Raw genomic sequence first — 25,938 nt, 5'->3', positions numbered from 1 at the left:
TGCTTTAGTCCCCTTTGTTCCTTTTTTCCCCTTCCTACTGGTTTAGTAGTTGTTAGTGGCGAAAATAGGAGAAGTATTTAATCAAAATAATAGTACCTTGAAGGTGCTTAGGAAGTATTTGCTGAGCAAAGAACTGAATTGCCATCACCAGCACCCCACCCAAAACTCCCCCCGCACCTTTTTTGAGGAAAGGTGAGCCTTGTGTAATGGCATTGAGAGGTAAACTAGGTTTAGGATATTGAATATAAAGAGAAAAGCACTCTCTCTCGAGAGGGCAAGAAGCAGGAAAGCTGTAAAGGAAAGAAATGAAATTTTTTCTCAGGCTCCTGCTACATGCCTAGTCAACTGGGATAGTAAGATTTCTGATGAACCCTGAAATCCCTAACACTTCAGTCCCCAAAATCCAGGCAGGAGAGTCCAGAGTAGACTGTCACAAGGATCCCTTCAAATTTGTATTTTAGCATAAGAAATATGTTTCAGTAATTTCTTTTATTATTATGAAGGAAGAAGGGAGAAAGAAGGAACATTTGGAGAAAGAAACAATGAAAGAAAAAAACTGAAAGAAAGAAATAACCAAAGATTGGTAAAGAGAAATTGGCCTCTCTGTTAAAAAGAAAAAAGAATCAGGGGCGTCTGGGTGGCTCAGTGTGTTAAAGCCTCTGCCTTTAGGCTCAGGTCATGATCCCAGGGTCCTGGGATCGAGCCCCACATCAGACTCTCTTTTCAGCGGGGAGCCTGCTTCATCTTCTCTCTCTGCCTCCCTCTCTGCCTACTCGTGATCTCCATCTGCCAAACAAATAAAAATCTTAAGAAAAAAAGAAAGTGAGAGAGAGAAAAAAGAATGAGAGGGAGAGAGGGGGAGAAAGAAATGCATCTGCTTGGGGATGATTTAAAGTTAAATAAATAATTAAATCAAGTAATTCTAGAAGTTATGTTCACGTGGCTCCACCTATAGGCGTGAAGATTGTCTTTCCCATCCTTAGTCACTGTGGCCTTTCAAGTGACAGTTTTGACTGCTGACAGTTTAAAACCTTGAAGTGAGCTGAGAGGGTTCTGTTGTCCCAGGAAAATGTGTTGCACAGGGCTCTGAATAATGAGATGAACACTCAGCTTATAAATATTGGAGATCTGTGAAATCACTACTGATTTTATTTTTAAGAGCTACATTAAGAGACCTTGTATTACTGAGACATTGTAATAAAAATGTAACAAGACCACACACTCTAGAGGCTGTATTAAAATACAATTCTTGTTATGATTTCTTTGGAGTCCATTTTCAGCGGTGCTGGAAATAACCAATAACCATAAATATTTATAACAAAATAACATCTTTTATAGAATGAATATTTTTATGAAGTCATTTTTTTATTAGTTAATCCTTTGAATAGGGCAGAATTACAACATTGCCATGCTTTCAAATGAATAAATGTCAAAACCAAGACACAAGGAGAGACCATTTCACTAATTTGTATGCAAATTAGTGGCTGAGGTTCAAGTATTAACGTGACACAGAGCTGAAGAACTCGCTGCTGAAGAATCAGTCCCCTTAGCTACAGGAAAGTAGCGTAAATATCCTCCTCCCATTTCTGTCTCTGAAAATTACAATGATACGTCAAGGGTCAGATCAATTACAGCCTTTCCATCATATCCCCCTGATTTTCAGACTCAGGAAGTAACACTTTTTTAAAAAAAAAATTCTTTATTTCTACCACGTTTTCCTTCTACCTCTTTTATTATCCATTTAATATTTATATGTGATGGTTATTGACTTTATATTTATTCTGTGATTACCTAGTGGGCGAGGGGCACACATTCTTATTTGTCAGCTGTCCCAAATTTTCACTGGGATGAAAAGGAGTATCATTAATTATAGGTTAATTACTTCATTTACAAAGCACTGCATAGTAGCTATCTCTCCTCTGTTTCATCTTTCAAGCCTTTGTTACATGGTTAACCAACTTGATAATAAACTCATGTTTTACATTTTTTCCTATCTACTGTATCAATGTTCTCAAGAGAAACACAGCCAATGAAATGTGTGTGTGTGTGTGTGTGTGTGTGTGTACATAAATAGTGGAGTGGGGGGAGGATAAGGGGAAAGGAGTAGAGATTTAAAGGATTCACTTATTTAATTGTTGGGGTTGGGAAATTTGAAATTTGTAGAACAGTCCAGAAGGCTGGAAACTTAGGCGGGATTTCTACGTTATATACGCTCAGGCAGAATTCTTCGGAAATCTCAGCTTTTGCTCCCAAGGCCTTCGACTGATTGGATCAGACCCACCCACAGGTCAATTGACCATAAAATTAACCACATCAACAAAATACCTTAAGAGCAACATCCATGGGGTGCCTGGGTGGCTCAGTGGGTTAAGTCTCTGCCTTTGGCTCAGGTCGTGATCTCAGGGTCCTGGGATGGAGTCCCATGTGGGGCTCTCTGCTCGGCAGGGGAGCCTGCTTCCCCCCTCTCTCTGCCTGCCTCTCTGCCTACTTGTGATCTCTGCCTGTCAAATAAATAAATGAACTCTTAAAAAAAAAAAAAAAGCAACATCCACACAAGTTTTTGACCAAATAATTGGCACTATAGCCTACCCTATAAAACTATATAAAAACTATATAAAACTATATAAAACCCTATAGTTTTATGGCACATAAAACTAGCCATCATATCTACCTTCTCTCAGACTCTGGTTTTAGAAGGACCCAGGCACAGAATGTGGAAATTGATATAAAAAGAAACCCACTGGGGACGCCTGGGTGGCGCAGTTGGTTAAACGACTGCCTCCGGCTCAGGGCGTGATCCTGGAGTCCCGGGATCGAGTCCCACATCAGGCTCCCAGCTCCATGGGGAGTCTGCTTCTCCCTCTGACCTTCTCCTCGCTCATGCTCTCTCTCACTGTCTCTCTCTCTCAAATAAATAAAATAAAATCTTAAAAAAAAAAAAAAAAAAGAAACCCATTATCTTGAGTTAACATGATTTTTCTCCAGTAATAGAAGGTCAAAGAACTGGCAGATGAGAGCTTCTGAATATCTCCTTGGACACTGAAGGCCTCGAGAATAAATCTTTATATTGAGGACAGGATGCACAGTGTAGAGCATAGGCTCTGGAGCGGGACTACCAGAGCTCAAATGCCAGTGGGCCCCTTACACGCTATGCGACTTAAAGCAAGTGGTTACCTTCGATCTGAATTTTTTTTTTTCCTTTTCAAAATGGGGATATTAACGATGTCTGCCTCACTGGGTTTTGTGGGAACTGCATTAAAATATGTAAAATGCTTACAACAGTGTCTGCTATGTACTAAGTGTTACAGGTGTTATCTGTGGCAGTAATGATAAAAATGAGCATGATGCGATGGTGGTGATGACCATCAGCAGGGGGAGAGAGTAACTCTGTAGATCGAGTTTTGTGTGAGTAAGGCCAGGAGATGATAGTTTTGTGGAGGACTTGTGAAAGACACAGACAGATGGTATGGGCCTGAGAGGAGCTGAACTCCTGAAGAAGGAAGAAGAAATCTTTCAGTTAGGGTTCTTAGGAGGAGACAGGGAAAACACTTGTCTTCACCTGAGTTTCCTAGAAGACATACCCAGGAAACACTTAAGAGTTGAGAATGTGAGATACATTGGGATTAGTCCAGATTATTTTTCAGAAAAAGAGAGATTAGATCAAGTGTGTAGCATTCGGAAAACTTCAGAACGATTGCTCTTATTTAGAGCTTTCTCAGGGAGATGCCTGGGTGGCTCAGTCATTAAGCTTCTGCTTTTGGCTCAGGTCATGATCCCAGGGTCTTGGGATGGAGCCCCACATTGGGCTCTCTGCTCAGCATGGAGCCTGCTTTCCTTTCTCTCTGCTCAGTGGGAGCCTACTTCCCCCTCTCCCTGCTGCTCCCCCGCTTGTATACTCTCTCTCTCTGTCAAATAAATAAATAAAATCTTAAAAAAAAACAACAAAACAACAACAACAACAACAACAAAAAAACCTTTCTCTGTGGTTGTGGTGCCTGGGTGGCTCAGTCAGTTACAGGACTGACTCTTGATTTCCCTTTAGGTCATGGTCTCAAGGTCATGAGATTGAGTGAGATTGATAAAAATGACCTTTTTGTGTGTTGATTATATGGACATTTCACCTGTCATATGTACTGCAAATATTCATTCCTCACCTGTGTTTTTCTTTTTTAATATCATCTATGAAGTTTTGCTACCAGTCTTTCAATTGTCTGTCCAAATTGTATGTGATACTTTTACATTGCGATACAATGTATTACTTTCATATTTAGTAGAAACTCCTCTATCCTGTAAGAGTAAAGGCAGAAGTAATTGTGAAAGAGGAGTAAAGATAATTTTTAAGATGCATTTTAAGGTTACAGTGATTAGAATAGTATGATGTTTTTATAAGACCTTAATATATCACTTAGTCTGAAGATCTGACTGATGTGGAAGGAAGTATAATTTCTGGTTTGGAATTGTCATTTATCAAGTTTTTTTCCTCAAATTTTCTGGCTTCTTCTATTGGGTCATTTCCATTTGTGCAGTGGATATATATTCCTGGAAAATGTGAAATGAATTATGCTTCAGTTGAGTAAGGCAGTCTCCTTTTAAGAAAAACTATAATACTGCTTTTGAACTGGACCACACCTGTTAGTTCAGGGGTTCTATACTGTAGTTATAACAATCTACCTTCTATTCATTTCTGTCTCTGAAAATACTACATTTCTGTTTGGGTCAGCTTGAAATAAATGTGGAAAACAGAGTACCAATTAGGGTCCTGGAACACTGCCCTAACACTGTACCTCACAGAACTTTGTAGCGATTTCTTTATAACCAGAAGCAACTTTATTGCTTTTACGCCACAGAAGTTCTCTATCTCCAGGGACGCAAGGAGAAAGGTACTGAAATTTCTTACCATTTTCTTCCTTGACTTTGTTATTTTGTTTTATTGACATCATTTTAACTGCTGCTGCTCTCAATATTCAATACCAAAAGCACTACAGAATTCAAACACAAATAAAAATTTACTGTTTTTGTAAATTTCCATCTTGCTTTTTACTTTGATAAATGTGCATACACAAACAGATATCATAAAAATAGCCATTGTCCTTTGTCCTTTGACAAATAATATCTGTTGGCATCCCTCTCCCTGGTATTTTTAAAAAAGATTTATTTATCTGCTTGGGGGGGTGCGGTGAAGGGCAGGGGGAACTGCCAAGGGAGAAAGAGAAAGAGAATCCCAAGCAGACTCCCAGCTGAGCACAGAGCCCAATGTGGGGCTGATCTCACAATGTTGAGATCATGACCTGACTGAAATAAAGAGTCTGATGCTTAACTGACTGAGCCACCCAGGCTCCCATCTCTTTGGTATTAAAAAAAAAAAAAAAAAAAAAAAGATTTCAAGAACTAGCAATGGGTATCTTTTTTTTTTTAATTTTATTTATTTGTCAGACAGAGATCACAAGTAGGCAGAGAGGCAGACAGAGAGAGAGAGAAGAGGAAGCAGGCTCCCTGCTGAGCAGAGAGCCCGATGTGGGACTCAATCCCAGAACCCTGGGATCATGACCTGAGCCAAAGGCAGAAGCTTAACCCACTGAGCCACTGAGGCGCCCCTAGGTATGGGTTTTTTTGTGTAATCTTTAAGAAACTTTCTAACATATGATTTAATAAATGACATCTAAGTTACTAAAGAAGCAATGACCAGTGTCAGACTTATTTTAGAATACCTATGAAATATCAAATATCATGATATTCTATTAAAAGAGCTACTGGTCAAGTAGTAAAGTCACCCGTGGCTCTTCATGCTGCCAGATCAACAATTATAACCTAATGGTCACAGTGGCTGTGGCAGTGCATTTAGAAAGATACTTTCAGTCTGTGGGATTCTACTTCTCTGTGTGTAAGCTGAGTCTAGGTCTACCCATGGCTCGTCACCACAAAAGGGGAAGAAAAATGAGATAATGTCTGTAAGTGTGTTAAATGTCTAGAACTCACTGTCCAATAAGTATAGAAGATCATTAGGCATGCAAGATAAAATTTTTAAAAAATTGGTTTTTAATCAATGAGACAAAGGGGAGAACAAGAGAACAGAGCATTTACTTCCATTCATTTATTCATTTATTAATTCATTCAAAAATGTCATTGAGAGCCTACTCTATCCCAGGCAGTGTGTAAGGATTGCAAAGTTGAAAATGGCATAGTCTTTTAAGGAACCATCTAGTGGGAGGAACTGATATAGGTACAAAGAGCTGTAACAAAACTCATGACATGATGAGATTGAAAGTGACTATCAGCAGCATGGAGTAGGAAAATAGCAGCTATAAAAGAAAAAAGGGAAGTAGGAGCTTGTTACAACTGACTTTTATTATGTAAAGCTATTAGGAATATTCTACAATATTTATAAACTGCTCTAAGAAAAAAATTTAAAAGATGATACCAGCACTACAATATCAGGGTCTCCTAGTATTTCTCTTAATTTTTATTAATTTCAATTAGTTTTCCTTAACTCATGTATGAAATTTAACCAATATTTTAAGAATGTAAAACTAGCTGAGCAGAGTGTGAATCTTATTCCATGGCCCCCAGCCACTACTCCACCATCCCCCCCTCACAGGTACCTACTATGGATGGCTTTGTGCAAATTCTGTGGTCCCCTTCTATAAATTGATGTGCATATACAAATATGTCAAATACATTTTTAAAAGATCAATGAGATTGATTGCTAAGTAACATTGCTAAGTAACTTGAGTGTGTGTGTGTTGTGTGTGTGTGTGTGTTTAATTATGATGATTTCTTGGAAATTTCTGGATACATTCATCATTTTTAAAAATAACTATTGCATAGAATTCCACAATATGATTTATCTTTAGAATAATATGGGTGTCTGAGTACCCAGGGTTGCTCACAGATTTTCCAAGAACGTATGGGAATGGAGAAAGTAAACTATTTCCAGATCTTTGACTTTCAAATGAACTTTTCCCTAAAATTGATTTGCCTGAGAATGATTCTATTGTCTGAAAGTCTTCCTCTTCTGTCTGCACTTTTGTGATCAATCAATCAATCATCATTCACCTGTTTAACAACAGAGAAGCACACTCTCACCAATCCTTATCATTCACTATGATGCAGTTGCCTCAAGATAGAAATGATTTGGGGTACAAATCAAAAGACAGTTGGAGAATGCTTAGCTTCTGGGGGGAAGGGGTCAGGAGGAACAAGGCACAAAATGTTTTACCATATTGGGAGAAAATATCCATTTTATCATGCTATTGGAAGAGCTTAGAATTGGAAATGAGATTGTTGTCCCAGGTTTTATATACTGTTTGAACTGAAAATGAAGCAAAATATTTGTGACACAAATATAAGAACTGTCATTGCTATTTGGATTATATGGCAGATATTTTTCATAAGTTGAATGAGTAAATATTTAGCACCTAGATTTTGATGAAAATATATTTAAAGCTTGTACATCACTTTGAAAACATCAGAAATCATATATTTTGCAATAAAACATTATTTTCTTAAAGATTTTATGTATTTGTTCATTTGTTTTTAGACCATTCTCCATTCATTTAGATGGAGAGGAAAAAAGAATCACCAGCAGACTCCACTCTGAGCACCAACCCGGGACTCAGCCTCAGGACCCTGAGATCATGACCTGAGATGAAACCAAGAGTCAGATGCTTAACCGACTGAGCTACCCAGGTGCCCCACAATAAAACATCATTATTAAAATAAAGTCAATGTCATTGTTTCTCAAAGGCCCTTTGAGGAACAGATGAACAAATTTTAAATATCAGTGTCTTACGATACTCTCCTATCAGTAGACGTCCATAATTCCTTCATTCGGCAGATCCTTATGGAACACCTACTGCGTGCCTAACAACTATTTTAAGATCTGGAGGTATATGAGTGAATAATAATAAACAGAATTATCCAAGGAACCAAACAACAACAACAACAACAAAAAACAGTTAAAAACAATATTGGAGGAGACAGAAAATAAATACACAAATTTGTAAAGCATAAAATATACGCTACGTCAGATGGTAAAAACGGAAGTGTGCAATTTTAAATAGGGTGGTCAGGAGAGGCTCAGTGAGAATGTGATATTTGAGTAAAGGCTAAAATAGGTCAGGGACTAAGAAAAGAAATACAGGCAGAGGGAACAGGAAGTGGGTGGGCCCTATGCCAAGGTTACATCTGGAGTTGAAAGATTGGGAAGGAGGGTAGAGTGTCTTGAGTAGGGTGAATCAGGAAACAGTGTTGGTGGGGGTTCACAGAGAGGGGAAAAAGTCAAGGAAGGGGTGTGCTGGGAGGAGAGGAAGTGATGCTGAGGTAAGGTTAATAAGACTTGGCAAAAATGCTGGCTTTTACTGTGAGTGAGGTGGGAAGCCAGTGGAGACTTCTAATCAGAAGAGAAACAGGATCTGCTTTTCTTTTTTTTTTTTTTTTTTTTTGAGATTTTATATATTTATTTGACAGAGATTCAAGTAGGCAGAAAGGCAGGCAGAGAGAGAGGAGGAAGCAGGCTCCCCGCTGAGCAGAGAACCCGATGCGGGGCTCGATCCCAGGACCCTGAGATCATGACCTGAGCTGAAGACAGAGGCATTAACCCACTGAGCCACCCAGGCACCCCAGGATCTGCTTTTCATTTAAAAATCATTCTAGCTGTTCTGTTAAAAGTAGACCACAGAGAGGCATGGTACTCTGGAGACCAGTACAGAGGCTTTTTCTGTCATTCAGGTGGGAGATGGTAGTGGCTCAAACCGGAGTCTTCAGAATGGAATTGGTGAGCAGTGTTTGGAATCTTCATATATCTTTAGACTACAAAGTCAGGCTGTATGAATTTCTGGCAAACTGAATGTGAAGAAAGTGTTTCAAATATGGCTTCTAGAATTTTGGCCTGAGCTCCTGGAATGATGAAATTTCTATTTATTGAGATCTAGGAGATGGAGGCAAGGACAGGTTTGGAAGAGAAGATCAAGAGTTTGTTTTTCAAGTAATGTGTGGGACACATACAAGATCCAGAAAGGGAGATGTGAGCAGGCATCTGGAGGTCAGAGAAGTATACGGGTTAGAAGCATAAACTGCCAAGTGGAGAGTAGCAGATAATGAATCAGAACCAAGAGGCCAGAGGAGGTCACCAAGGAAATGAAGATAGATGAAAGGGAAGACTTAGAACACAATCCTGGGAACTGTGTGACCCAAGGAGGGGGAGGAGATGAAAAGGATGAAATCTCAGGGGCCTGGAGGAAGGAAGACATTCAGGAGAGCAACAGGTTTCGGAAAGCAAAAGAAATTCGTTTGATTTACCATGTTTCCCATTTGTCATTACTATTTTTAAAAAAATGAAGCAATGAACATAAATCTTTGCGAACATATGTGACTATTTCCTGAGGATTCATTCCAGAAGTAGAACTGCTATGTCAAAAATATGGACATTTAGAAATTCTATAGATTCTGCCAAACTGCCTTCCAAATCGGCTTCACCAGTTGCTTACTCTTCCCGAGTGTTTGAGAGCGCTCATTTCCGCGTGTCATTGCACGTTCTTAGTCTTTCCAGACGTTAAAAACAAGTAAAAATACCTGATTTTGATTTGCTTTTTTCTGATCCATTTCAAGCATGAGCATCTTTTTACCAATCTATTGTCCCTTGGTACTTCTTCAGTGAATCCCGGTCCAAATCATGTGAGCCTTTTTTTATTGGCTTGTTTTCTTATTGTTGTGTACATGTAGAAGCACTTTTATATCCCGAATGTAATTTCCAGTCTGTCACTTGTTGTTTAACTTTGTTTATGGTGTCTGTCATCACAGAGAAATTGGAAATTTTTATGTAGTTAAGTGTGTCAAACCTTTTCTTATGGCTCCAGGGTAGTGTTTTGCTTGGATTTCCCCCCACCATCTGGTTATAAAAATTACCCTGCATTTTCTCCCTAACACTTTTATAGTTTTGCTTTTTACATTTACCTCTCTAAGCCATAAGGAATTTATGCCGATATATGGGTTGAAGTTGAAAATAACTACTTTCTTTTTCCAAATGCACAACACATTTTGGAAACACTATTCATTGAACACTTGCTCTCTTTTTCCCTCCGATTCAAAATGTCACTTTAATCATCAGTTTAATTTCAATATTTTTCATGATTCTGTTTCTGGCCTCTGTGCTCTTCAATTGGCCTATATATAGATCTATTTCTGCATAATTTTATATCTTTTAATAACTATTATTTTATGATACTTTTTGTTATCGTTTAAAATTTTTATTTTTTTAATTTAAATTCAATTAATTCACATATAGTGTCTTTACATTTTATTTTTTTTTTTTTTTTGGTATGTCAATTATACTTTAATACATATATAAGAAAAAAGCAAAATAGGCAAAAACCTCTAAAGTCATTTCAAAATTTAATGCCAGCTTACATTTATATATATATATATAATTTTTTTTTGGACTTTTTTTTTTTGTTTTGTTTTGTTTTGTTTTGTTTTTTCCAATTTATTTATTTTCAGAAAAACAGTATTCATTATTTTTTCACCACACCCAGTGCTCCATGCAAGCTGTACCCTCTATAATACCCACCACCTGGTACCCCAACCTCCCACCCCCCAGCCACTTCAAACCCCTCAGATTGTTTTTCAGAGTCCATAGTCTCTCATGGTTCATCTCCCCTTCCAATTTACCCAAAAGCACATACCCTCCCCAATGTCCATAAGCCTACCCCCCTTCTCCCAACCCCCCTCCCCCCCGCAACCCACAGTTTGTTTCGTGAGATTAAGAGTCACTTATGGTTTGTCTCCCTCCCTATCCCATCTTGTTTCATGGATTCTTCTCCTACCCACTTAAGCCCCCATGTTGCATCACCACTCCCTCATATCAGGGAGATCATATGATAGTTGTCTTTCTCTGCTTGACTTATTTCGCTAAGCATGATACGCTCTAGTTCCATCCATGTTGTCGCAAATGGCAAGATTTCGTTTCTTTTGATGGCTGCATAGTATTCCATCGTGTATATATACCACATCTTCTTGATCCATTCATCTGTTGATGGACATCTAGGTTCTTTCCATAGTTTGGCTATTGTGGACATTGCTGCTATAAACATTCGGGTGCACGTGCCCCTTTGGATCACTACGTTTGTATCTTTAGGGTAAATACCCAGTAGTGCAATTGCTGGGTCATAGGGCAGTTCTATTTTCAACATTTTGAGGAACCTCCATGCCGTTTTCCAGAGTGGTTGCACCAGCTTGCATTCCCACCAACAGTGTAGGAGGGTTCCCCTTTCTCCACATCCTCGCCAGCATCTGTCATTTCCTGACTTGTTGATTTTAGCCATTCTGACTGGTGTGAGGTGATATCTCATTGTGGTTTTGATTTGTATTTCCCTGATGCCGAGTGATATGGAGCACTTTTTCATGTGTCTGTTGGCCATCTGGATGTCTTCTTGGCAGAAACGTCTGTTCATGTCCTCTGCCCATTTCTTGATTGGATTATTTGTTCTTTGGGTGTTGAGTTTGTTAAGTTCTTTATAGATTTTGGACACTAGTCCTTTATCTGATATGTCGTTTGCAAATATCTTCTCCCATTCTGTCAGTTGTCTTTTGGTTTTGTTAACTGTTTCCTTTGCTGTGCAAAAGCTTTTGATTTTGATGAAATCCCAAAAGTTCATTTTTGCCTTTGCTTCCCTTGCCTTTGGCGATGTTCCTAGGAAGATGTTGCTGCGGCTGAGGTCGAAGAGGTTGCTGCCTGTGTTCTCCTCAAGGATTTTGATGGATTCCTTTCTCACATTGAGGTCCTTAATCCATTTTGAATCTATTTTTGTGTGTGGTGTAAGGAAATGGTCCAATTTCATTTTTCTGCACGTGGCTGTCCAATTTTCCCAACACCATTTATTGAAGAGGCTGTCTTTTTTCCATTGGACATTCTTTCCTGCTTTGTCGAAGATTAGTTGACCTGTCTTTACATTTTAAACAAGTTCTTTACCTTTTGGGGTTATTGTTTCACATTTTCCCTTTCATTTAAACATTAGAACCAATTTGGAACATTCCAATATACAAACAAATAAAAATCTTTGGGGATTTTCCTGGGATTTTGTTTGATTTATAGCTAAATTTGGGGAAAGTGTGCATATTTATAATAATGAATCTTCCTTCAATAAGCACAGCATACCTTTTCATTCTTCCATGTCCCATGTCTAGGGTTCTAGAATTTTCTTCATGAATGTCTTATTCATTGAATGTTAGGCTTATTCTTAGTTAGTGTGTAGGTTCTCCTGAAATTTTATGAGGAAGAATATTTTGAAAAGGTGCCCAATACCCACTGTAAGAGAAAAGTCACCTCAGGTTTTCATATGTCAAGCCCCGTTGTTTGGCTGTCAATATTCACCTAGCATTTACAACAATTAAAATGTGTCTTAGTAAATTTTCTGGTTTTTCCAGTCCTGTCGTCAATTTACAGCCGACAGGAAGAAAAGAGACCACTAGATGGCAGAATAAGCCGTCTTTCCCGGATTTGTGTACATCTTTTAGACAAGAAATGGATTCACAATTCCACTGAGTATAAATTACTTCATATTCCACAATGCGCCAACATACACTAGTGATTTATTAAAAACCCAATATAAAATAGATCAATGCTCCTGGACTCCAAAACAATTGCCGTAAATTATACTTTATTAAAGTCCTCAAATCAACATTGTGTGGCGGTGTGGTTTTTTTTTTTGTTTGTTTTTTTGTTTTTTTTATTTGACAGAGAGATCACAAGCAGGCAGAGAGGCAGGCAGAGAGAGAGAGGAGGAAGCAGGCTCCCTGCTGAGCAGAGAGCCCGATGTGGGACTCGATCCCAAGACCCTGAGATCATGACCTGAGCCGAAGGCAGAGGCTTAACCCACTGAGCCACCCAGGCATCCCGGTGTGGTTTTTTTAATCCCTTGAATTCATCTTCCTCACTCCACTGCAGAATTGTGGGTATTCTGTAGAGTTCAGTTTTTTTTTACTTTCTGCTTCATTCTGGTGTTTTTTCTCCTCCAAATAACTACTGCGGAGTTTCAACCATCATCTCTATACCCAGAACCCCCAAAATGTGTTCATGACACTGGATGCACTTCCATCCTCAGGTGTCATAGTTTTAATAATGGACCAACATGTCTTCTAGGCTACCTGGGTTTTTCTCCTCCTGTAAGGCAGATAGGTTGCTACTATTTCTCTTCCCCCAGTCATCATTTGGCTAATACTTTTTAGGCAGTAGGTTGTATCCCATTAGTAGGTTGGGAAATTAATTAAGTTAACTGTATCTAGCAATACAAAAAAATGAAATATAGTGGAAAAATATTAGAGTGTAATGACCATAGTAAGGGAAAATGTTCCTTCTATCAGATCAGATACTTGTGCCAGCTGAGTGCATGTTATATGAGTATGTGTACTGCGTGATGATAAAAAAATGCATTTTTTACTGTGGGTCATCGTCAAAAATGTTTGAAGAAAAAAAAAAAAGAAACCCTACTATAATTTCTCAGACTTTACCTTACCTGATGAGGAAGTCAAGGATCCAGTTTCTGGATTTTAACAGGTCGCTTCATGTCTAGCCACTCAGTCTTGGCACAAATATTAAACTCCTATACTATGCCTCCAGGTGCACTAGACCATGAAATCTACCTAGAAGTCCTTCTAAAAGTCTTAGATGTCCTCCCCTTTCCATAGGTGCTCAGGTCCGTCAAGTTCCCCCATCTGTCCTGCCATAATTAGCTTCAGAGCTCCCCCAGGCTGTCCTCTAAGTGCTGTCCTAGGTTATCTCCTTGCCTGACTGTTTTGCAAAAGTAGGTCTAAACCCTATTCATGCTGCAATTCCATTAGACATCCACTTGTCTGTCCTCCTGTCACTTAAAAATGAACACAATTGAATCTTCATTCATTTTATTTGTCCCAAATCAGCTCTTATCTTGATTTTCACAGTATTAATAGCTTCATCTATCTGGTGCTCTCTTAGGCTTGAGATCTTAAAATGACTATTCGGTTAGATGTTAAGAACATTATCTGTGGACTCAGAAGAATCTGTCTTTGGGGCACCTGACTGGCTCAGCCAGCTCAGCGATTGGTCATGATTGATTTCAGCTCAGGTCACGCTCTCTTTCAGGTGGTGGGATCCAGCCCCGCCTCCGGCTTAGTGCTCTGAGCTCCAAATGGAGTCCTCTTGAGATTATCTCTGCCTCCCTCAGCCCCCTCCAAATAAAGAAATCTTTAAAGAATCTGCCTTTGAATATCAGCTTACCACTTTTTCCTCTGCGTGTCTGTATGCTAGTTTTTCAGCATCCCGAATTCTCCCACACCCTCATTGATGCACTGGCGACAATGATGGTGTTTGTTACAGGGGTGTTGAGAAGACCAATGTTATAATGCATTCAAAGCTCTTAACATTGTGTCTGGCAAATAGTGAGAACAGAGTAAATGTGAATTATTGTTTCTAATAGTAGTAGTAATGACAGTAGCAGCAGCAATCCTGAAAAATCTCAACAGAATCTTTCATTTGCTTTGGTATGATCCGAATTCCCTTTTTTTAAAATCCGAATTCTTTTGAGTTTTTGATCCTGCATAGTATGTAGCTTAATATCTACTACATGGAATGCATTCAGTAATAAGGTGTTCCCATGATGCATTTTTTATTTTAATAATCTCTATTTATTTTAACTAATCTTTTAATAGTATCTTTCTCAAGTACATACTTGTGCCTTTTATATTGGAGAATGATTTTTTTTTCTAAAAGTGCTGTTTATATTCCACAATTTTGTAGTAAAACTTGTGAGGTAGTAGTGTTATTCCTTTTAAAAGAAGGGGGGAAATACATATCTGCCTTGTGTTTATAGAGATGAGATTAATAAAACCCACTATTTCTCATGATAAAGTTCATGTTTTAAATGTAAAATGAGACGTGTCAGAGCCTAAATGTTGGAAAACTATTCTCAAGTGACTTAGAAGTCTTCTTTTTCTCCAAATACTTGATGTAGTATGAAAAATTTAAATCACCTGGTTCCTTGACAGTCTCAAGATATTCTGACAAGAATACGTCTTCATTGTCATAAAAAAAGAAATAAGATCTTTGGAGACACTTTGTTCCCTATGACATTCCTACATCTAAACCAGCTCCTGGCAAGGTGCTCAACAATATTTACTGAAGGACTGAGTTAATAAATAAAAGTAATCACATCCTAAACCTGTTAACATCCTGACAGCAGTCAAGTTATTAACCTCTAGAATGTAATTCCACTTCTCTTAAAATGCGGAAAGACTACCTTACGGGTCTAGCAGCACGGAGAACGAAAACTGTATGAAAGTTCATGACAGATAGTAAACGTATCATTAGTCTCCTCCTCCTTTTATTGATGGAATGATCAAATTAATGGCTAGGTTAGTCTTATTAATAGAGGTTTTATTGTTTTGGTAAGACTATAAATGTGTAGGATCAACAGGAATTCAAGACTGCATTTTAAACACTGAATATGACGGCTAGCTCTAGAAAGGATTTCAGGCCATCTAATCCTACTGCTTATTTCACAGATGAGGGAACTGAGGCACAGATCGGTGGGGGTATGTATCTCTTTCCCAAAATCCCACAGTAAGTTAAGAACTTCAATGGAACGACATTCCAGATACCTTGATTCCAGTACAACACAAGATCATCTTCCCTCTCAATCTTTCTCTCCCTCTCTCCTTCCCTCCCTCTCACTCTCTCCTACTCTTTTCTTTCTTTCTCTGCTTCTGTCTCTCTTTCATTTCCCCATCCCTCCCTTTACCAGACGGCTTTCCAATGTTGGTGTCAGATGATCATCGCCCAAGAGGGACCCACCAGAAAAGCAGGCAAAGTTAAGACACAGCATCTGTTAATGTTTTATTCTCATGTTAAACATCAGCTAGAAATTCAGGAAGAGCTCTCTGGGGTGGCCGGAATTCCGCAGCTCACGTGCAACATCTGCCATCCACCCTGGCCTTTGAGACTCTGGAGCACTGATGGGAAACTATGGGAAAATGCAATGGCAAACGGTTAATCAAAGGGCTTCTCCATATGTTGCTGGCACCTGTGTTCAATAAATCTTTAGTCCTTGCATGCATGAAGTATTTAGATATTTCATTAGCTGGGTTTCTTTTTCAAAATATTTATTGACTTGTATTTATGTCCATTATTTTAACTACATGTTCCTATATTATGTGTTAAAAATATTTTGAGTCCTAAAATTATTTTCTAAGAAGCAATGATTTCTGCTCATTTAAAACTTTATCTTTGTATAATTGCATTGATCTTTTAACTGAAATATGCTTTGCTTATTCAACCATCTCCCTTCTTCAGATTTTTAAAAAATCACTGGCTTCTGTAAAAAAGGTGTTTGTAAAAAATATATAGGTGATATCATCTTTAAATTTTAACTTTTCTATTTAACAAATCAATAAATTATCATTAACTTTAATAACTAATAAGTATGTAAAATCAGTACCATCATTTGAGAATTTTTAATTTCTGTAGACACTGAAATTTGACTACAAAAGTGGAATTAATTATATTTTAAAATGTCAATCATTTAATCACTCTACTATTTATTGAGCATTTCCTATTTTCCAGGCCCATGCTAGTGCATCTGTTACTGTACCACTTGTTAATAAAAGGCTTCATAGAGGTGGCTCAGTGGGTTAAAGCCTCTGCCTTCGGCTCAGGTCATGATCTCAGGGTCCTGGGATGGAGCCCTACATCAGGCTCTCTGCTTTCAGGGAGTCTGCTTCCCCCTCTCTCTCTGCCTGCCTCTCTGCCTATTTGTGATCTCCGTCTGTCAAGTAAATAAATAAAATCTTAAAAAAAGAAAAAGGCTTCATAGTGGGTATTTTTGGCTCCATATTCCAGATGAGTAAACTGTAAGAGGCCCAAATCACATGATTAATGAGAGGCAGGGTAAGATTCAAATCCAGGGTATTTGGGGCTTCTTTCATTGTTCCATGAAGTCTCAAGCAACTAAAAACTTTCAGCCTTTTTTAAATCAGTGGCTGTGTGCTAGATATCATTGTAGGTATCCTCTGTCTTTGTCACACCACCTCCGCAGAGCTAGGCATTGTAACAATCTGAAATAGGATCTCAAAAAGCTCAAATTTCCTTTCCATAGAGAGATGTTAATCATTTGAATCTCAGTCTGATTCTAAATACTCCATACTTTCTAGTTCTTAGGGATGTGAGACAAAATTCAAAAGGACCATTAACCTGGATCAGAAAATTGTCACCATTTTCATACTAATCTTTAATAAAATTTAACAGTGTCATCAACTATAAGTGATGACCAAAAATAAATAAATAGATAGATAAATAAATAAATAAACAAATCATGGTGTTATTGGATGTCCAAGGTAGCCAAAGGTGTCTACATGTAAAAATGATTAAGATTCAACAACTTCCATCCTGGTTTTTAAAAAAGTCATTATAGGGGCGCCTGGGTGCCTCAGTTGGTTAAAGCCTCTGCCTTAAGCTCAGGACATGATCACAGGGTCCTGGGGTCAAGTCCCAAATAGGGCTCTCTGCTCAACAGGGAGCCTGATTTCCGTCCTCTCTCTGTCTGCCTCTCTGCCTACTTGTGATCTCTGCCTGTCAAATAAATAAAATCTTCAAAAATTTTTTTTAAAAAAAGTCATTATGCCTAGCATTGGGTTTCATGAATCAGCAAAAAAACTTATCCCAGTGAGCTCAGCAACTTGTGAAAGACATAGATGTGTGAACATTAAACATACACAGAGTACTTAGGAGTTCTAATGGATGTGGTCAAAAACAAAATCACCAACTTTACCTCAGACAGCTTCTCAGGAATAGAGGCAACCAGAAGGCATTTCTTTTTTTTTTTTTCTTTTCTTATTATTTTTTTAAAGATTTTATTTATCTATTTATTTGAGGGAGAGAGAGAACACCAGCTGGCAGGCGGCAGGGGGAGCCGGAGCAGAGAGAGAGGGAGAAGCAGACTACCTACTGAACCCTGAGCTGTATTTGATCTGAGGACCCTGAAATCATTTCCTAAGCCAAAGGCAAATGCTTAACCAACTAAGCCACCCAGCTGCCCTCCAGGAGGCATTTCTTAAAAGAAAGTTTTCTTGGGGTGCCTGCTCTCAGTGGGTTAAAGCCTCTGCCTTCGGCTCAGGTCATGATCCCAGGGTCCAGGGATTGAGCCCCGCATCAGGCTCCCTGCTCAGCGGGGAGCCTGCTTCCTCCTCTCTCTCTGCTTGCCTCTCTGCCTACTTATGATCTCGGTCTGTCAAATAAATTAATAAAATCTTAAAAAAAAAAAAAAGATTTCCTGAGCTACATCTTTGAGAATAATAGCAACTCACGTTGCAGCAACAATTCAGGCACTGAGTGAGAAATCTTGGTAAAAAGATCAACTTGGATGCCTGGGTGGCTCAGTTAATTAAGGGTCTGCTTACAGCTCAGGTCATGATCTCAGGGTCCTGGAATCGAGTCCCACATCAGGCCTCTTGCTCACTGGAGAGCCTGCTTCTCCCTCTGTCTGCTGCTCCCCCTGTTCGTGCTCTCTCCCTCTCTCTCTCTAACAAATTAATTAATTAACTAATTTTTTTTTTTTTTTAAAGAACAACTTGTGCCAAAGCACTGAATATGAGTGGCAAGATGTGATTGGGAAACTGAACATAGCACCAGGCTGGGGGCGGCAAGATGCACGTGAAGCTGAAAAGTCAGGCCGGGACCAGTCACGCTAATCATTCTGCCTTCATATAGTACTGAGCTTCTAGAAGAGGGAGAAGCTTTGAGAAATACCTGTTTCCCATGAGAATTATCAATATGTTGAACAAATAAGTGATCAGGGCTGATCTCTATAAGTCTTCATTATTCCCTGACAGTAAAGCACTGTTTTTCTTCAAACCCGTCTTGAGTTTCAGGTGATTTCTTGGAGGCACAGGCAGCTGAGACAGCTGAGGTTGAGGTGTGTGTGTGTGTGTGTGTGTGTGTGTGAGAGAGAGAGAGAGAGAGAGAGAGAGAGAGCAGGGTCTTCTTAGTGTGGGGTCTTGGGCTCTGGAATGTTAACCAGATGTTCCGACAGAGCTCTGGTTTGTTTTCCTTCTGACCATAGTTCTCACTTTATCTGGGAACAGAGGCTGGAAGTGAAGGGGCTTGCAGGAGTTCTAGGAGCCATGAAAGGAGGGAGATGAAAGCGTTGGCTCTTTAAATCTTGACTTCCGTTCCAGATACCAGTGCTGATCTTCCTTCACTGCTCCGAAAGAGTCCACAGCTTCAGTTGGAAAAATAACATTTTCCAAAGCTTTTGAGCAGCACTGGTGGGGCTACATTTGGGACGGGATGGGCTTGTACACCAGCAAGAGCCAGAGATAAAATTTATTGCAGTAACAGCCCTTTCTATGTGTTAAGCGCTACGCTAAACATTTTATAAACATGAGGTCATTTTTTTTTTTCCTTCACAGTAATTCCATAAAGTAGGTATTACTTTTCCTAGTTTGCTGATTAGAGAGCCGTGCTTTGAGAAGTTAAGTGGTTTCTCAGGCTTCACCCTACAGTCTGCCTGTGTAAGAGGAAGGATTTAGACTCTAGTCTGGCTGATTCCAAAGCCCGCCCTCTGTAAATAAAGAGGCAGTTTTACATAATGGAAAGAGCACTTTTTACGGAGTCAGTCTGGATCTAACCTCTCCTTCTGACAGTTAATTTGCTGTGAAATCTGGGTTAAGCCATTTACTCTGTCTCTCGGCTTCCCTACAAGCAAAATGGGATTAATAATAATTTTATTTACCACAGATGCTTCTTATGGAAATCAATGGAATTCATGTATATAAAAGAGATCTGATGTTTCTTGTCAAGTGCTATGTAAAAAAATTCATACATCTTAAATTTCTTTCAAAGCCTCCGTCTTCTTACCTATAAATTTGGGATAATACCAGTGCTGCGTATCTCACATGGATGTTGGAAGAAACAACCAAGATGATCTATGAGGAAGTACTTTATAAGCTGTAAAGTATTATACAAATGAGGTAATGTGCAAGCAATCACCTTATAATTCTAATAGGCTGTAAAGGATTATAGTGATTACTGTCAGTTCCTCTGAGACTAATAACATGTATCACTAGTTAATATTCTCTCACTTTTATTAAGTTCCTTCAATTGCTGTGGCATATATATGTTTCAAGTAACTTGGCGTAGAACTTCCTCCTATCCAATTCTCCCCCTCCCAGCCGCTCTGCCGCTATAAAACAAGATGACGCCATTATGAAAGCAGCAGCCTGTTCTTTGAATGACCTGCCCAAGTCAGGGCTTCATGTATTACATATCCTAAGATCTGCACATGCATTAATACTATAAAAGAGGTTTTGTGTGAGAGACAAATACAAACACCATGAGGTCACTTCTTCCAGAATATAACAGGATGCAGACTCTTGGAAGAAAATAGTATAAATGTCCTTTCGGAAAATTTTGTCTCTGAGCTCAGAACACATTATAAATTTTTCCAGAACCCTCCAACATACAGTGCATCAAACAGAGTGCCTTTTCTTTTCTTCCCTTTATTTCTTTCTCTTTTTAAGCACTATTTTCAGAGAAAGGAGGACTAGCTGGGAGAGGTTCTGGTGGCTAATGATTTCCAATGTCAAATTCTGCTCTTAGTGCCCCACGCTTTGCAGAGGGATCATTGTAGTGGGTCCAGAATCAAGGCCCCTGGCCCACTTTCCCAGCTGGGTGAATAGTTCAATTTTTCAGCCCTCTTCATCTGCCAAGAAGGTCAGTATGACATGCCGTTAAGTAAATACTGAAGTAGAAATCAGGAGAGCTGGCTTTATTGCATAATTCTACAAACAACTATAGTATGACAAAATAACTACTTTTAATGAGGTCTGATAAGTGCCTGACACCTCTTCACAGAAGCTTAACAAGCAGTGTTGAATGATGAAAAAATATATATAATAATGTAAAATACTCAGTAACCAGTGAACAAAATTTCAATGCAAGCATTCTGATCCCTGTACTTCTAAATTTCTGGTAGCTCTGGCTGTAGTATATGACTTGTTTTTGAAATAAGGGGAGGACTCCAGAGAAGGCATAAGAGCCATGAGTTGATTTCCAGCTGGTTACCTCCACGATGCTGTGCTGCCCCTGTGGTGAGTGAATTACCCTCTCTGAACTTCAAAGTTCCCATCTAGAAATGAATCTAGGTAACCTATTCTGTATCCAGCTCTGAAGATCACTTGTAGCTCTGTGATTCTACTCCTCCACTGCAACACATAACGTTCAACCCTAGACCTTGAGTATTTAGTAAACTCTCAAAGCTAAGTCCCCACTCCAGGAAGAGACATCAAACACACAAGAAGTTGTAGAGTGTCACCTGACAGATAAGACCGTTACCATTTCCTTTGGTGTCTTATTCAAGCATTTGGTTAACTATTGACTCCTTATCCAGAAACTCTTAAGTAGCAGGTTGACGTCTTTTGCTTTCATTTCACACCCTGAGTAATCAATTTTGTTAATTAGCATTAATAACTAATTATTATTATTTTCAATGGATAATTAATTATTAAATTTTATTAGAAGACTCAAAGACTGTGATTGTTGATCTTCAGACCTTTCTCTCTAGACTAGTGGTTTTCACTCATGATTGCACATTAATGTTATACAGCTTTATTTACAGCTTTAATTTTTAATTTTTAAATACAGCTTTATTTAGCGGGGGTGGGGGGCATCTGGGTGGTTCAGTTGTTTGAGACTCCTGATTTTGGCTTAGGCCATGGTCTCAGGGTCCTGAGATCAAGCCCTGCATCAGGCTCCTTGCTCATCACAGAGTCTGCTTGGGATTCTCTCTCCCTCTTCCTCTACCCTCCTTATTCTGCCCCCTATCATGTATGTGCTATCTCTCTCTCTCAAATAAAAAAATTTAAACAAAAGAAGAAGGATTTGTGGCCTATTCTGTGAGACTAGATTTAATTGGTCTGATTTAATCAGAGTAGAGTCCAGGCATTTAAAAAAAATTATTCAAGTGATTCTACTATGTAGTAGTAGTCAGTGTTGAGTCCTACACTAGAACAGAGTCTCTTAAATTTTAATGTACAAATAAATCATGTAGGAACCTTGGTCAAGTGAAGATTCTGATTCTATAAGTATGATGCAGTGTCTGGGATTCTATATTTCATTTTTTTAAAAAGATTTTATTTATTTATTTGACAGACAGAGATTACAAGTATGCAGAGAGGCAGTCAGAGAGAGGAGGAAGCAGGCTCCCTGCTGAGCAGAGAGCCTGATGTGGGGCTCGATCCCAGGACCTTGGGATCATGACCTGAGCTGAAGGCAGAGGCTTTACCCACTGAGCCACCCAGGCACCCCTGGGATTCTATATTTCTAATAAATTCCCAGGTTATGTTGATGCTTTGACCCTTACCACTAGAAGTGTGGTCCATGGACCAGTGGCATTAGCATTATCTAGAAGATGTTAGAATGCACAATCTCAGGACCCATCCCAGATCGACTGTATTAGCATTAACCAAAGAAAGAGAACCAACAGGAGAAATACACAGATAAAGAGATTTCTTTGTAAGAAATAAGCTCATGTGATTTCAGAGGCTGAGAGTTCCCAAGACCTAGGAGAGCAAATGATGTTCCAGTATGGGTCTGAAGGTCTAAGAACAGGAAGGCTAATGGTACAGTTCTAGTCTAAAGACCAGCATTCCAAGTGTTAGAGGAAAATGTTTCAGTTCGACTCCGAAGGCAGGAAAAACCAATGTCCCAGCTCACGGCAGTCAAGACTGGAAGAATTCCCTCTTATTCTAGGGAGGATCAGTCTTTTGGATCTATTTAAACTTTAAAATGATTGGATGAGGGCCACCCACATTAAGGGAGAGCAATCTGCTTTACCTAGTCTAGGAATTCCAGTGCTAATTATATACAGAAACACCTCATAGAAACCCCTAGTATTATATTTGATCAAATACCTGTCCACCCCTTGATCCCATGAGGTTGCCACATAAAATTAACCATCACATTTACTGAATCAGAGTGTGTTTTTTTAACAGATTATGCATATGCATACATATAATGCACAAATGAAATATGTGAAACACTGCACTGTAATAACAATTCTCAATTTTTTTCCATTGACTGCTTTACACTCTTAAAAATTATTGTAGAACTCAAAGTACTTTTGTTTATATAGTTATGTCTATTGATATTTCCTATACTAGAAATGAATACTGAGTATTTTTGAAATTACCTATTTATTTATGAGTTTTAAATAATAACCTATTATATGTTAACATAAACAACACATTTTAATGAAAACTAACCATATTTTTTGAAAATCAAAAACTTGTGAGTAGAGTAGCATTGTTATACATCTTTACAAATCTCTTTAATGTCTGGTTTAATAGAAAGCAGCTGGATACTTGTACTGGCTACTTGCTTCTGAATTTAATATACGGCAATATTGTACATTATGCAGACTCTGAAAAACTGTACTCTACTCCCATAGAATAATGAATGAGAAAAGACAAATAACACCTTAATATTATTGTAAAAATGGTTTTAATCTTGAACACTCCCTGAAAATGTCTTTGAGATTTCCAGAGTTCCCGGGATGACATTGTGAGATATCTCTTGTAGAGACAATCTGTATAACTACTTCCAAAACAGTCCACTTGGATCTCATCAGCAAACTTGCCACAATTTTACTGAAATCTGGGGCAATGACAGTATTTTCTGGAGGAAGCCAGCCCCTTTTCCTACCAGCAAATTACACAGTACTGCCAGCAGTCTCAAAGACCGATGATTAGAATGTCAGTTTTGCAACCATACTAATCCCTCATTGTACAGAAAGTTTTCTCAACTCCAGTGCTGTTGATATTTTGAGTCAGAAAATTCTTCGCTGTTGGGGGCTGCCCTATGTATTATGGAATGTTTAGCAGCATCCTTGGCCTCACCCATCATTTCCCTATTGTGATAACAAAAAATGTCTCCAGACATCACCGTATGTCCCCTGGATGGCAATATTATGCCTAACTAAGAAGCACTGCATAGACTAAGAAAAACGATGTGGTGGGGTTGGGGTCGGGTAAGGGTAGGAGTCAAGGCTCTGGGCTCTGATGTTGTCATCTATGTGAATGGTAGAACCTTGAACTGAAATAGGGAATAAAAGGGGAAGAAATGTCTTGAGAGGAAAAACAACAAATTCAAGTTCTTGGTACTGGTTTTGAAATATCTAAGGGCTCTCTCTGCATGGTTAGAATGTGAACAGAATTATCAAAGGAACTGCTCCCAAAAGACTAGGAACAGAGGTTCTCCAGAGTCACAATGTAACTTTCAGAGAACATCCTGTGATTGGGTATAAAAAAGAAATTCTTTTCATTTGTTTCTTATGTTCCAGGCACTTTGTAAGACCTCTTATAAATAAGAGGTCTAGCTAGTGTGGCCTTTCTACTGATGAGAAACTGTGATTAAGAGAAATTGAGTAACTATTTAAGTAAAAAACTCGTAAGTCTGACTCTGGAATCGTAAGACTCTCTATAATCTCTTTCTTTCCTCACTCTCTTCTTTCTTTTATTCACCAAATAAAAATGGCGGTCATGTTCCAGAAGATATGTATGCTTCTGGTATACACTAGGATAATGGAAAGATCCAGTCTTTGTCCTTTATGGAGTTTTCAGTCTAACAGCAAAGGTAGAAAATTAAACAAGAGATACTAAAGTGTGTTAATTGCCATTGAGAAATCACAGGGCCATAGGAATGTGTGGTAAGACCACTTCGCCCAGTCTCCAAAGGGAACATGGTCAGCAAAGCTTCTGTATAGGAAGTGATGTTTAAGATAAAATCTTAATGATGAGTAAAAATCAGAAAAAGGGGAGGGGAATTAATATTTGAATCTGACTGAATATTGCGTCTCTATTTTTGCTATTCTTTTTAAGTCTCAATTCTTCTGTTTTGTTTAATCTTTTAACCTAATGACATTAATTGCATTTTGTTAATATATAACATAAATATGTGGTTGTATTTATTGAAAGTACCTTCCTCTGAATTTCCTTTAAATTATAACAGGAAAAGCAGTACAGCATGATGAAGCTTTGAAGCCTAGATTCAAATCTCAGAATTTGTAACATTGAGGCATTCAGTAAGACATTTGCCTCAGAAATTTTCACTTATAAAATGACAACAGGTTATAGTAAAGACCATATAAAATAATACACATGGAAATACTTTTGCAAATGTAGGCTTTTATTAATAACTGGACTATTATTCTACCAGGTCGAAGGATCAACATGAGAAAAAGTCATGAAATGGGAACACAAAAGTCATGCTTGAGTAAAAGCAAATAATTCATATTAGCTGGAACCTTGAGATTTGATGCAAGAAAAGACTGAAAAGCAAGTTTAGTCAGGCTGGTTGTTGGTCTTAAATATCAGAGGGCTTACTAAATTTAATTGGCAATTTATCCCATGTAGATGATTACCCTTTATTGCTTTGACACCGAAGCAAGAGCCAATGTTCTCTGGGGAACTTTACTGCGTCTAGCAGTATCTATAAAGCTTTTATAAATAACAATATATAATATGCTGTCATTTTCACAGCTGATTCAGAAGTAATATAAATATTTCTTCAGTTTCCAAGTATGCTTAATTGGAAGTTGGGCTCTAGAAAACTATCAGATGAAATAATATTTCTAGGGTGCAGGAAGAGAAATATAAATGATAGGTTAATTGAGAAATATTTTAAGATTTTCCAGACTGTGACATATAGTTGTCCAGCTGAGCCACTTGTGTGCACTTCGGTGGGGGGGGAGGTTGGGGGTGAGAAGGTCACAACAACCAGAGACTCAAGGACCAAGGACGTGGCCTCAATGAATTTGCACTGATATAATGGAGGACGCTGAGGTGAGCATAGGTGAAGATATGGAGAAAGCAGTTGTGAATCAAGAGCCCCCAGAGAGGGGACACATAGAGGCTATAGAA

The sequence above is a fragment of the Neovison vison genome, chromosome 6 (genome assembly GCF_020171115.1).
Source record: "Neovison vison isolate M4711 chromosome 6, ASM_NN_V1, whole genome shotgun sequence".
Taxonomy (NCBI): domain Eukaryota; kingdom Metazoa; phylum Chordata; class Mammalia; order Carnivora; family Mustelidae; genus Neogale; species Neogale vison.
The sequence above is the reverse complement of the archived record's forward strand: the minus strand, read 5'-3'. Positions refer to the sequence as shown.